The following is an 11,723-nucleotide window of genomic DNA, read 5'->3' as shown; positions in this document are numbered from 1 at the left end:
CTCGGCTGTATGTTATATTTTCTGTTCAGCAACTGGATTTAAGTAAGACTTAAAGTTACTTTTTTTTCAATTCAGTCTATAATAAAACACCCATCGCAGTTCTCCGAGACCAATAACACACACGCACACACAGACACACACACACACACACACATATATGTATATATATATCCACTTTAATAATGTATGTTTATAAAATTAAATATGTCTATGCATATGTAAATATGGGCAGGTGTAATCAGCCAATCACGTGCCTGATTGAAATGTAAATGGGCGGAGGGACTGATTACCTGAACTAACAGGTGTGTGTGATCGCGGGTGCAGGAAGTAGAATCCTGAGAGACAGCAGTCGGTGTTTGGAGTGTGTTGATACTGCAGCTTATTGCTCTGTGGTAAGACTACAACATTTAGAGAGTTTTAGCTGTTCCGGTGTGAGGGGGATCTGCCGAGTTAAGGCTCCTCGTGTCGTGGCCTGTCCACCTGGAGACACACTGACAGATGAGAAGCCGATCCTCGGGAAACTGGACAGAGTCTCCAGCTCAGAGAGGGTCTCACCCACCATGAGAGCTAAGTGTACTCTTAAATATTGTCATATCTCTATAATGTCAGTATTTCGAGTTTTTTATTTAGTAAGAGGAGAGAGAACTGCTGATTGCAGGATCATCAATGAGCTTCACCTTTAACTACAGTGTTTGTCCTGAGTGGATTTGCCCACAGACTGTTTAACATGGGTTTAACTGGTAAAGGCTTGTACCAAGCGGGTTGACTGATGTCTCCAGCAGAGGGTGTTATTGTACCTTGTTTGAATTATGAAGTCCAGAGATCTGGAGTCATTTTCTCAAAGCTTTCCAGTACAAAGAGTTGCTCCTAGTGACGACATTTCCCAGAAATGTCTTAAAATCCTACAAACGTCCTAAAATCCTAGATATGTCCTGAAATTCTAGAAATGCCCTACAACCCCAGAAATGTCTTAAAATCCCAGAAATGTCCAGAACTCCTTGAAACAATCCAGCAATCCTAGAAATGCCCCCCCCCCCCCAATGTCCTTAAATCCTACAAATTGTACTAGTAAGTACTAGAAATTTCCTAAAATCCTAGCAACATGTATGGTGCTGCTGCGACTGGCCTTTAGCCTTCTGTCATTATGCAAAAGTAGTCCCTAAGCAGAGCAAGACGAGTATCCCTGCTGAGATTTTTTTTTTAAATAGAAAAAAACCTTTCACACAAATCACTCGGCTTATCTTAAAAATACATCCCTGCATTCCTCTTCTCTACCTGCTGTGTGTTAGGACTCATTGGATCTGTTTTTCCAAAGGACTTAGGAAGCTTTTTGCAAATCATGACTATAATGTGATGACTGCAATGAGAGCAGCAGGTGGACCAGCTTCAGTAAACTCAGTCTGTGTCAACGTTTCCTTTGAGAACTTTAGGAATCAATGTGTAATTTGGACACAATCTAGTGACTTACCATTCAAAATTATTTTTAAATTAAGTTTATTCTCATCAATATGTTGCGGAGACACTTTGAGGTGATAGTCCTCTCTTCAAATTGAAAAGACGAAACACAAAATAGGAGCTGTACGAGTGCAGAAAGACAGAATCAGATATACAGCGAGAGAAGAAGAAAGGTTGTCTGCACAATGAAATTTATAACAAAACTATGTGGACACCTGAACATTACATCCTGCTGAAGATCTTGTTCCAAATCCAGGGACATCAATCTTCTGCTTTAGCGGGGGGGCGTGACTCTCAGAGCCTTGGGGTCGAGGTCAGAACAAACAGCGAGACCTACAGCGCGGCTCTTCAGCATTGATGCTGGCTGATGCAGCCCAGCAGTGAGGGACAGTTTGACACACTGCAGGTCTGCACATTGTCTTTGTGAACACGCGTAAATTTAGCCGTGGGATCTTATCTCCTTTATGTAATGGGAAGGGGCCCGTCATCTGTAATCACTCCAGGAGAAAGAATGTGGAGTCAGCTGGAGCTTGTCCCCACCCTCCCGTCCTAGTGGAGGGATTCCTGCGAGCAAACACGTCCTTCGTCATGTCTGCAGTCGGGGTCAAGTTCTGGGACAAACCAAAGAAAAAGAGGCCGTCTTCCTGTTTCCAAGTGGGAGACACTTGTGTCCAAATCTGGGCAGGATGGGACAAACTCAGCCGTGGGGTCTGGACCTCAGCCTGAAACCAGAGACAGAATTGATGGTGTTTATGTTCAGGAATTCATGGCAGGGAAATTCAGAGAGGACACAGGATGTGTATTGATTTGTATCAACATTTGTCATGAAGTGTTTTTCACAGCGTGTTGAATCCATCTCAGTGACACCACTGGAAAGCTAATCAAACGAGAGCGACCGACACAGAGGCCAAAAGCCCGCCACCATCACAGAGAGACGTCTTGTTACTCTGTGGAATCAAACAGAGATCAAAAACAGGATAAACAAGAAGTCGATCCAGGGTCTCTATAAATATATGTATATATATGAAGAAATGAGAACTAAATCAGTGAGGAAGGAAATATTATTACTGTAATGGCTGTAATGGTCAATGGCTTCACCTACATTTGGGAGGCCGTCACATGACCCAGATAATAACATGACACTACATGAGACATTGAGAAAGAGAGGCGGCTTTATTGAAGGATCAGGTCATGTCTATCATAGAAAACCTGTTTCCCACATAGCTACATTGATTTGCTGGGTCATCATGACGGTTTCATTTTTATGTGTCTGAATTTTTATCTTCCACACTTAAAAAAAACCCAAAACAATATGTGAAAAAGTAATTGGTAACTTTCTTATACCCCTTTCCCACCAAAATTAGTACATACATTTGGGCTTCTTGAACATGGGTAAACCTGCTAAAAATAGGCTATAGGCTGCTTTTCCATTGACAGTAGAGCAGAGTTGTATATGCGGCTTTTCAGCAAAGAAGTGTGTGTGTAAATGTGTGTGTGTGTGGTGTTTTGTGTGTCCGTCAGATGCCATCGGTGGACTGGAGAACAGGTAAACAGTAGAAGGCTGCATGGATAATAGTCTGAAAACTTTACGGTGGTTACTTCTCTTAATATGTCTCTGAGTTATTCAGTTTCTCTTTCAAACTTGGTGCACAATGACTTGATCAAGATTTTAGTGCTGCTCAGGGGGAGACATTAATCAATATTGGTTTGTTATTACATACAGGTTAAGAAGCTGAAATTAAACCCAATTAAAGCCGGTAAAAACACGACTATTGCAGTCATATGACCCAATTGTGAATGCTGATTGTACATTCCCATTGCATTAAAAAGCCAGGTGTAAGTTTTATAGACCCTCATTCCCAAATGCATAAAAACCCTGTTTACACTCGCTAACATCTGGATTTTTAATGCAATGGGAATGTGTACGTTCGACATTCACACTGGAGCCAAATGATTCTGCAGTAGACACGGGTATTTATCGTCTCTAGCTCCGATTAAAATTGATGGGAACACAAAACCGAGGTGAACACCCTAATTTCAGCTCCTCAACTGGCAAGATGCAATGATGCGCTGTCACTAATTACCGTCCATCTCCTCCTAAGCAGTGCCAAAACATGAATCCAGTGATCCAAACATAACTCATTTTTTGTATGGATTAAAAAAATGTATTAAGTTGTTAAGTTTAACTTTGGACAAATCTAGCTCAGCTTTGTGTTCCTGATTCTGGTCTTTACGCCAAGGTAGGCTAACCATCTCCAACCTCTTGTATTATACTGTATTATCTCACAGAGCCACAAAGCCAAGCCCCCATCCATCACTATCCAAAACACTCTTTCCCGAGCAGCGACACATAATGAAGGTAACACAACCTAGCTCTGATTTCAACATTACCGACAGGTGTAAATGAGCCTTTATTTGACACTAAGCGGCTCCTCTACAGTGAGCTATTGGTGATTATTTGATACTTTCACAATTTTTTTCAAAACCACTGGTAGCCACTGAAGAGGAGCTTAAGAAGAGCAGGCTGCTCATTTAGCAAAAATAAATTAGTTGTCAGTACATGCACTTGCAGAGAGTTGGAGATATTGTGTGATCAACTGGGGCCAACAGCACCTCTGATCATATTAATATCTCCATTCACAGAAATAGAAGACCTGATATATGTCATAGAGCCCATCATATCCACAGTGATCAGCACAATCAGTTATGGTTTAATGTGATGTTTGACATTCAGCAGCAGTGTTGTGTTGTTGTGTTGCATTTTTCGTGCTCTGCTGTGACTGTTTTTATCTCTGGCTTCAAGAACAAACAAAATTTTTAGTAAAGAAACAGCAGCCAGCAGTCCGCAGTGTTTGTATACAGAGCTGCTACGACAAGCTGATAAACGTTTGAATTATTGATTATATGATCGTTATCAGCAGCCAGAGCCAAACAATGTGAAAGCTCACTGACAGAGGGAGGATGAGACAGACTCCAGAGAAACTAGTCTCACAAAAAGCATCAGCACAGATAATCATTACCAATGTCATTTCTTTAGTGAAAACTTTCACTAAAAGTTCCACATAAGTTGATGAGAAATTGCAGATTGCTCAACGGCCTCGAGGAGCCTCACCGCAACATGTCCTCTTTCTCTCACCTGCTTTAACTTGTCCTCATTATCTTTTGTCTACAAAACATGTCACCAACTCTTCATGACCCCTCTTCTAAATATAAACTAGCAAACTGGATAAACAAGTTAGATTACAATCATTGGCCATAAATCATCAATAATGCTTTTTTCATTTACTTCCAGATTCCTTTTTAACTTCTTTATAAATATAAAAAATCTCTATTTCCTACACAGATTCAGTCATACGTGACAAAATGAGATGTGATCATGTGACCATGTGAGGTTCTCGAGGAGCCTCTGTGTTTAGACTGAGCTGCTTGCTGTGTAAATGGATGATAAATCTTTTGGGTGCTGAGCTGACGGACTCCCCCCTTCTCTCTCTGTTTTCCCATACCAGAGCTAATCTTTCTCTCCATCTCCCGCTGCACGCCTCCTCCACAGAACACGCATGTGTTGATAAAATGAAGCTCCATCACATGTGAGTGAAACATGGTTAAAAGAAAATAAAAACAAAGAATTGAAGGAGAGAGCGGGGTTTAGGCGTGGGGGTGGGTTGAGATGGTGCGCAGGGTTAGAGGCATCTCTGAGCCCGAGGACATGTGGAGCTGTTAAAGGACATTAGAGGGTTGAGCTCCGTGTCACGGCCCTGTTAACGCCCTCAGTGTCCAACGTTACGTCCCACTGAGGCTGTCACTGTAAAGCTCCTTTAGATAGTCAGTTCAAAATATGGCTTGATTTCTTTCAAAGACATGCAAAAAAGGCAATGATCACCTAAAGAAGAAATGACCCAAAAATTAGCAAGAAATTAGAAAAAGGTACAAGAAAATTACCTTAAAAGTAGCACACAAAAAACAATAAACCCCAAACAAACCATAAATAATTTAAGATAAATGAGAAAATAAAAAACAACAAATAAAAAAAGGGAAATTAACTGAAAAAAAGCTTAAAAATTAAAATAACTCCATCAAATAATATCAAATATGTAATTATAGTAATTAGAAATATAGTTCCCTGGACATTTTTCCTTATCTTTAATAAAAAAATTTAAAAAACTGTTTAAAAATGTACTAATTTCTTGCAATTTGCGGGCCATTTCTTACCAAGTTGCCTATTGCCCTTTTTTTTTAAATATGATTTTCTTCTGTCTTTTTGCCTTTATTTGACAGGACAGCTTAAGCATGAAAGAGGGAAAGAGAAATGGAGGAGATGACATGCTGCAAAGGGCCAACGCTGGAATTAAACCTGCGGCCACTGCAGCAAGGACATAACCTCTGTACTCTACCAACTGAGCTACTGGGCACCTCATTTCCCCATAAAAATAAAATTATACAAATTTGCTCAGGGTTCAAAGATTTAAATACTCCTGAAAATGATGTCGATCCAGGTTTAAGTGAATCAATGCATAAGTTGTTGAGAAAACCAAATTTAACCACCAAATTGCAACTGAATGATTTACATCAGTGTAGGAAAAGTACCAACAGATCTGCGGTGTATATTTAGATCTTCCTCGTTCCTCTCAGTATGCTCTATATTTACTGTGTCTCTAATGAGTCAGACCAGGAAATGTCTCATCACTTCTACTCGTCAAGGATTTCTCTGTTTGCTTAGCCTTTCTTCTCAAGGCGACTGCATCAGTTCTTGTAGTTCTGCTGTAGGACTCCTCCATGTGATGCTCATGTTGTTTCACCTTTTTAAAGAAAGAAACGTTCAGTCAGGGAGACAATACTTCTGATTCATTTCTCACCATCTGCTGTTCACTTCTCACCCGAGGACAGACTCTTTTGCTGTCTTTGACTGTCAATTGAAACAAGGAATGCACAATAATATCAGCAGATATTGTAAAATGAAATATCAGAATTGGCCAATATGCTGGTTTCTGCCAATATGACAAAGTAATGTTTTTATTTATTTTAATTGACAAAATAAACATGTTCAAAACATCATACATAAGTTGCAATATTTTACTTATTTTGCACGATAAAAATATATTACATACATGGAGCGACATCACTTTTCCTGCAGCACTTTCAGATGCCTTTCACAGTATTAAAACCTTCGAACCCTGAGCAAACTGGAGTGATTTCTTTCAAAAAGAGAAAAAGGCAATGAGCATTTGGAAATAAATGTCCTACAAATTGCAAGAAATTATCAAAATTTGGAAAATTATTCAAAAAATGCCGAGGAGAAATGTCAAAAAGCTAAAAAAAAAAGAAGGAAAAACCATATTTCAAATTATTATAATTACATATTTAAAATTACAAAAAAATTATTACTTTTTTTGTACTAATTTTTTCAGTTCATCTTTCTTGTACTTTTAAAAATGTAGTAGTAGTAGAAGTAGTATTAGTATTATTATTTTACACATTTGATTGCTCATTGCCTTCTTCCTGTGTATTTAAAAAACAAAATCTGACCTATTTGTTCAGGGTTCCAAGGGTTAAAAAGCACTGTATTTCATGTCTCCATCTGCTGGTGGTCTATCATGATAAAATTTATACATGATATGATGTTAACTGATGTTAATTCCACTACAGAAGAAACTTGATGATCATATCAGTTATTAGCCAAATGAGTTGTAATGTTTCGGCAAATTGAAACATAAGCTGATCACGTTTAAATGTGGTTCTCTTTCAGCCTTTGGTACGTGCATCTTGCAGTTGTGTTCGGCCTCCACCTCCCCATCACCTCCTCCACTCCACAGTTTCATCATTTCATCAGATTCATCCGTCTCAGCAGAGTCACCAACACCTCCACCAGTGGCGAGGATTTCATGAGGGGATTCTTCTGCTGCTCAGGTCAGACTTTCCTCAATCACTAAGCCTTCCTGTAGAGTCTCAGTGCCAAAGTCTTTCTGTCAAATATTAATTATCACAAATCATCTGTTTACCTGTATTAACCCTTTAACACCTGGATTGACAAAAGTTTTTTTTGCGTTGCATTCTGACGGCTTTCACAAGCATTTAAACTTCTGAAAAATGAGAAAATTGCTTTGAGTTCTTTCAAAAACATGGGAAAAACATAGTGTTGGAGTCAACAGGCAGTGAGAAATGAAACTGAGCAGTTTCACCTTGATAATGATGCACAGATGATAGGCAGTGCAGCTCTGTTCACTGAATCATTAGGATCTATTCGGTAAAAAGATTCATTCAGAAGATTTGTTCACTGAATCGTTTAGTCTGAGCGGCGCTCCGACTGCAGCAGGTGGGACAATCTGGTGTGCAGGGAAGTTTTCTAAACTCTGAGCTGTACTTCTGCTTTCCACTGATTCAGGTGATTCCCAGCCTTGAATTTGTTTCAGCAGGCCATCTGTAGAAAACCCTGTCAGTTGCATTATGGGAATTGTAGGATCCAGTGGTTCTGACGTTTGACTCGCACCAGAGACCAAAAGTCAGATATCTTGGCCTTGCAACTTCAGTTTTGTTCTGCCTCTCACGTGTTCCCTCACTTTATGTAAATGTGCAGTGTTACATCATCGGAGCGCTCCTTAAGTGTGTAAATATGCTCACTGTAACAACTTTGTAAAAATGAAGATCTGTAGGATCTCATGCAGCCGCAGAGCTTTTCTTAACCTGAAGAGTAGATGATGACACTTAAATGTCTCGGTTTCAGTTTTCTTAGAAAATAAAAAAGTGATTTCCTTCTTGAACGACCTTGAGGCCTTAGGGGTCGTTCACCACTTTTATGTTGGTTTGACGTTGTTATTTGGTGATGGAGCGATGCGGTGCCTGGAGCTGTGTTTGGTGGACAGGATGTTCCACGGTCCTCGACCTGTTTGTTTTTCTGGCTGAACGCTGCCACCTCCCACCCCCCCGGCCATCACTCTGCCTCAGCAAGAATGTAAACACATGAGGATACATGCGCATGTTCTGTATGTGCTGCATGCATGTTTGTGTATACATGTACAAACACTAAACACACAAGAGCAGATGTTGAAAAAGTGAACATTTAAAACAGGATTATTGGAATCATTCTGCACCTGGATTAAAGTTTAATCTCCTGATTCCACCGTACTGACACTGGCCGACTGTAATGATGTAATATTCATTCACGTAACTGTCCTGTATTCACACATATGATCTGTAGCCACCTAACGCCTTCACCAGATTACAGAGAAATATTTGAACTCTTCACCTAAAAAATGTCGAGGCTCCTGAACTCAGCAGAGATCCAAACAGTTTACACATCGACACTACAATCTGTTTAAGCTTCCACAGAGCACCTGTCCTATCCGCCAAACACCCATTAACAGGAGATCGTAAACATCTGCAGTACTGTGTTTACCTGAAAGAAATCCACCCGCCGCTTGAGCTGAGGACGGATCCACACAGGCACGTTGATACAGATGACCTCTTTCAACTTTCACTGCAAACTCACTCCTGAATTGATGACTGTTTGTGTGGACTGATGGGAAATTTACCCAACACATTCACAACAGAAGGAGAAGAAATTGCTTATCCTGCAACTTTATGAACATTTCACCTGCTGCTGTTTCATAAAGGTCAGCATCACCTGACTGTGAGTGGTCTAAAACACCAAGTATATTTAAATGCTCTCAAGAAACACACAGGTGGAAGGCATGGATACCCATTCCTTCACTGGCACGAGGCGGGTTTCCATTAACCATCAAATTGCGCAAATTGAAGTTGAGAATATAAAATACGCCTAATGGAAACACGTCAATTTCGAAAAAAAACTCCCATTTATAGCAAAAATGTTTTCTTCACTTGTGTGAGGAGGTATTTTTGATGATTCAAAAAAGCCGTATTTCACAAAACTGCAATGGAAAGACTTTTGTTCACTTTTAAAGGTCCCTTGATGTACAACAAAAAGTGTTGGTACAAACTGGCTCCCTCGGACATGATGCAGCAGGCGCAACAAGAGGTGTTATTGCATCGCATAACTTCTGTCACCTTTCAGGAAATCCCCCATACTTGGCTGCTTCCACATGTAAGGGGCTTGCCTTTCCTTTATTGCTCACATAACACGCCTACATCGTGTTCGATTGGAAGTAATGATGGCTAGTGTGGCGGCTGAAATAGAAATAAACTGCTGATGTTTTAGCATCCATCACCATGCTTCTTGGAATGTTATCTCAAGATGAGAATCTGCATAACATCGCAAGAGAAGTTGCATAACATCGCTAAGTGGAAAAGCAGTCATCTCGCATTGTTGTTTTATCGACATTTCAAAAATATCACTTAAGTTTTGTGTAATCTGTAATGGAAACCCACCTACTAATCCCAAAACAGACTAGAGTGCAATGCAGCCAGAGAAAAATGACATTTCATTGATGTGTTGAAAAACAAGCTGAATAAGCCATTACATTTTTGAGCCTGTGTGTCCATTGATGTAAAATTGATTAGAAGTTTTTAACCCTCGTTTGTGGAATGTCAAAACTCTTTCTGGGAAATAGATGTGGTAACACAATCCACCTAACCCTGACCCCTGGAATGAATATCACAGATGATTTATAACAAACTGAAACTGAATGTGGACTTCCGTATGCAGGCAGTAAATCCCCTGCCGAGTCCATTGTAAGTTTCAGCTTTTACAAATGGATGACTTATATATTCTGTATTCTGCTAATTTCCAGGTTCATATGTACATATATTTTGGGTTTCTACTAGACTACCCCCTTCCTCTCTTTTATACCCACTTTCCACCAAAATTAGCATTTGTGCTTTTTCAACAGCTTAAAAGCCACTAAAAATCAGACTCCTTTCATTGTCAGTAGAGCAGAGCTGTGTACACAGCTCTGCAGCAGACTATCATGTCTTTCTGTTTATTTTTTTCTGGCATGTCACGTCCAATGTCACAGATGAGCTGAAAATAAGTTAGTGAACAGTGAAAAGCAGCATGGAGGCCTGTGAAAATGTTACAGTGGTTACTTCTTCTGTATTTCTCTTGCTGATTTAGTCTCTCTTTCAAATGTGGTGAAGTCTAAACCTTCAAGCGCTTGTTTAACCGCTGCTTTGTGGTTTCCTGTGATTACATAGTTCCAGTAAAGGGGGTAAAATTATCGGTTCACCTGGGCGCTAGATTTCCATCACTGCTGATTGGAGTTGATAAATACTTGTGACTGCAGAGCCATTTCACTTGGGTGTGAATGCTGATTGTAATGCTGATTGGGTCCGCTGCCATTTTCAGTGGACCCACATTAATAACATCCACTGACTCATAATTACAGAGTCGAGTGTGCAGTCCGAGTCCCTCAATCTTTTCCAAAGTCTTTCCTCATATAGAGGTCAGATTTGTTCGGAAAAGAAAAGTTTCAGCTATTCAAATACAGCCAGGGTCTGACAGTGACTATATGATACAAAGAAAACTGCTGAAACAAGCTGCTTTATGATTGATGAGAGCTGCCTGACAGATCCAAAACTGTGAACCAAAATAATGAGCTAAAAGATGGTAAAACACTCTGTAGAGCTGAGAAACAGAAAACTTATTCTCTGTGGTTTAGTCAAATCACACATTCATTCACAGTCATGTGTTTCATTACAAAAATGCTGATTAGAGCAGCTGTAAAGACAACTGAGCTGCAGGCTTCAGTGTTTGCTCTCGTTGAAGAGGTTTCAACCATCACAACCATTCAGTGGGTTTCAAATGGACACACTTGAACTGTCACATTACGTCCTCTTCACTTCCTGTGCAGCTTTAAATGAGAATCCCACCAACAGCCTGAGGCCGTGTCTGCTTCAAACTGCATTACTGCCATCCAGGTCTTTTTAAAGTGCAATCCAAATGTTTGATGAATGTATTTTCTTCATGCACAAAATCTCATCTCACTGTCTGTTAGTTGTGGAAACACATTCTCATGCTTATGGAGCTGGAATGATTTATTTCTTTGGTTCATTCATGCATCGCAGTCACACAACAGCATGGCCTGTGCATTATGAGCTCTATATATTTTCACTGAAATGAAATCTGTCACATTTATACCACTAAAACCTTTATCTTGTGATAACCTGGCTCAGTATATGTGACAAAGAGAGAGGCCACAATCACCATCTAATGAAAAAAAAATTCCACACAGTGAATCTCTGAGGGTTGCTCCTCCAGTTCGAAAGGATGTGTCTTCAAATTGCGTGATGATTTAGATTTTTTTCTTTTTCTTTAAATCTTTTTGTTTTTTTCTGTGTAAAAAGAGATATGTCCCAGC

The sequence above is a fragment of the Plectropomus leopardus genome, chromosome 19 (assembly GCF_008729295.1).
Source record: "Plectropomus leopardus isolate mb chromosome 19, YSFRI_Pleo_2.0, whole genome shotgun sequence".
Taxonomy (NCBI): domain Eukaryota; kingdom Metazoa; phylum Chordata; class Actinopteri; order Perciformes; family Serranidae; genus Plectropomus; species Plectropomus leopardus.
The sequence above is the reverse complement of the archived record's forward strand: the minus strand, read 5'-3'. Positions refer to the sequence as shown.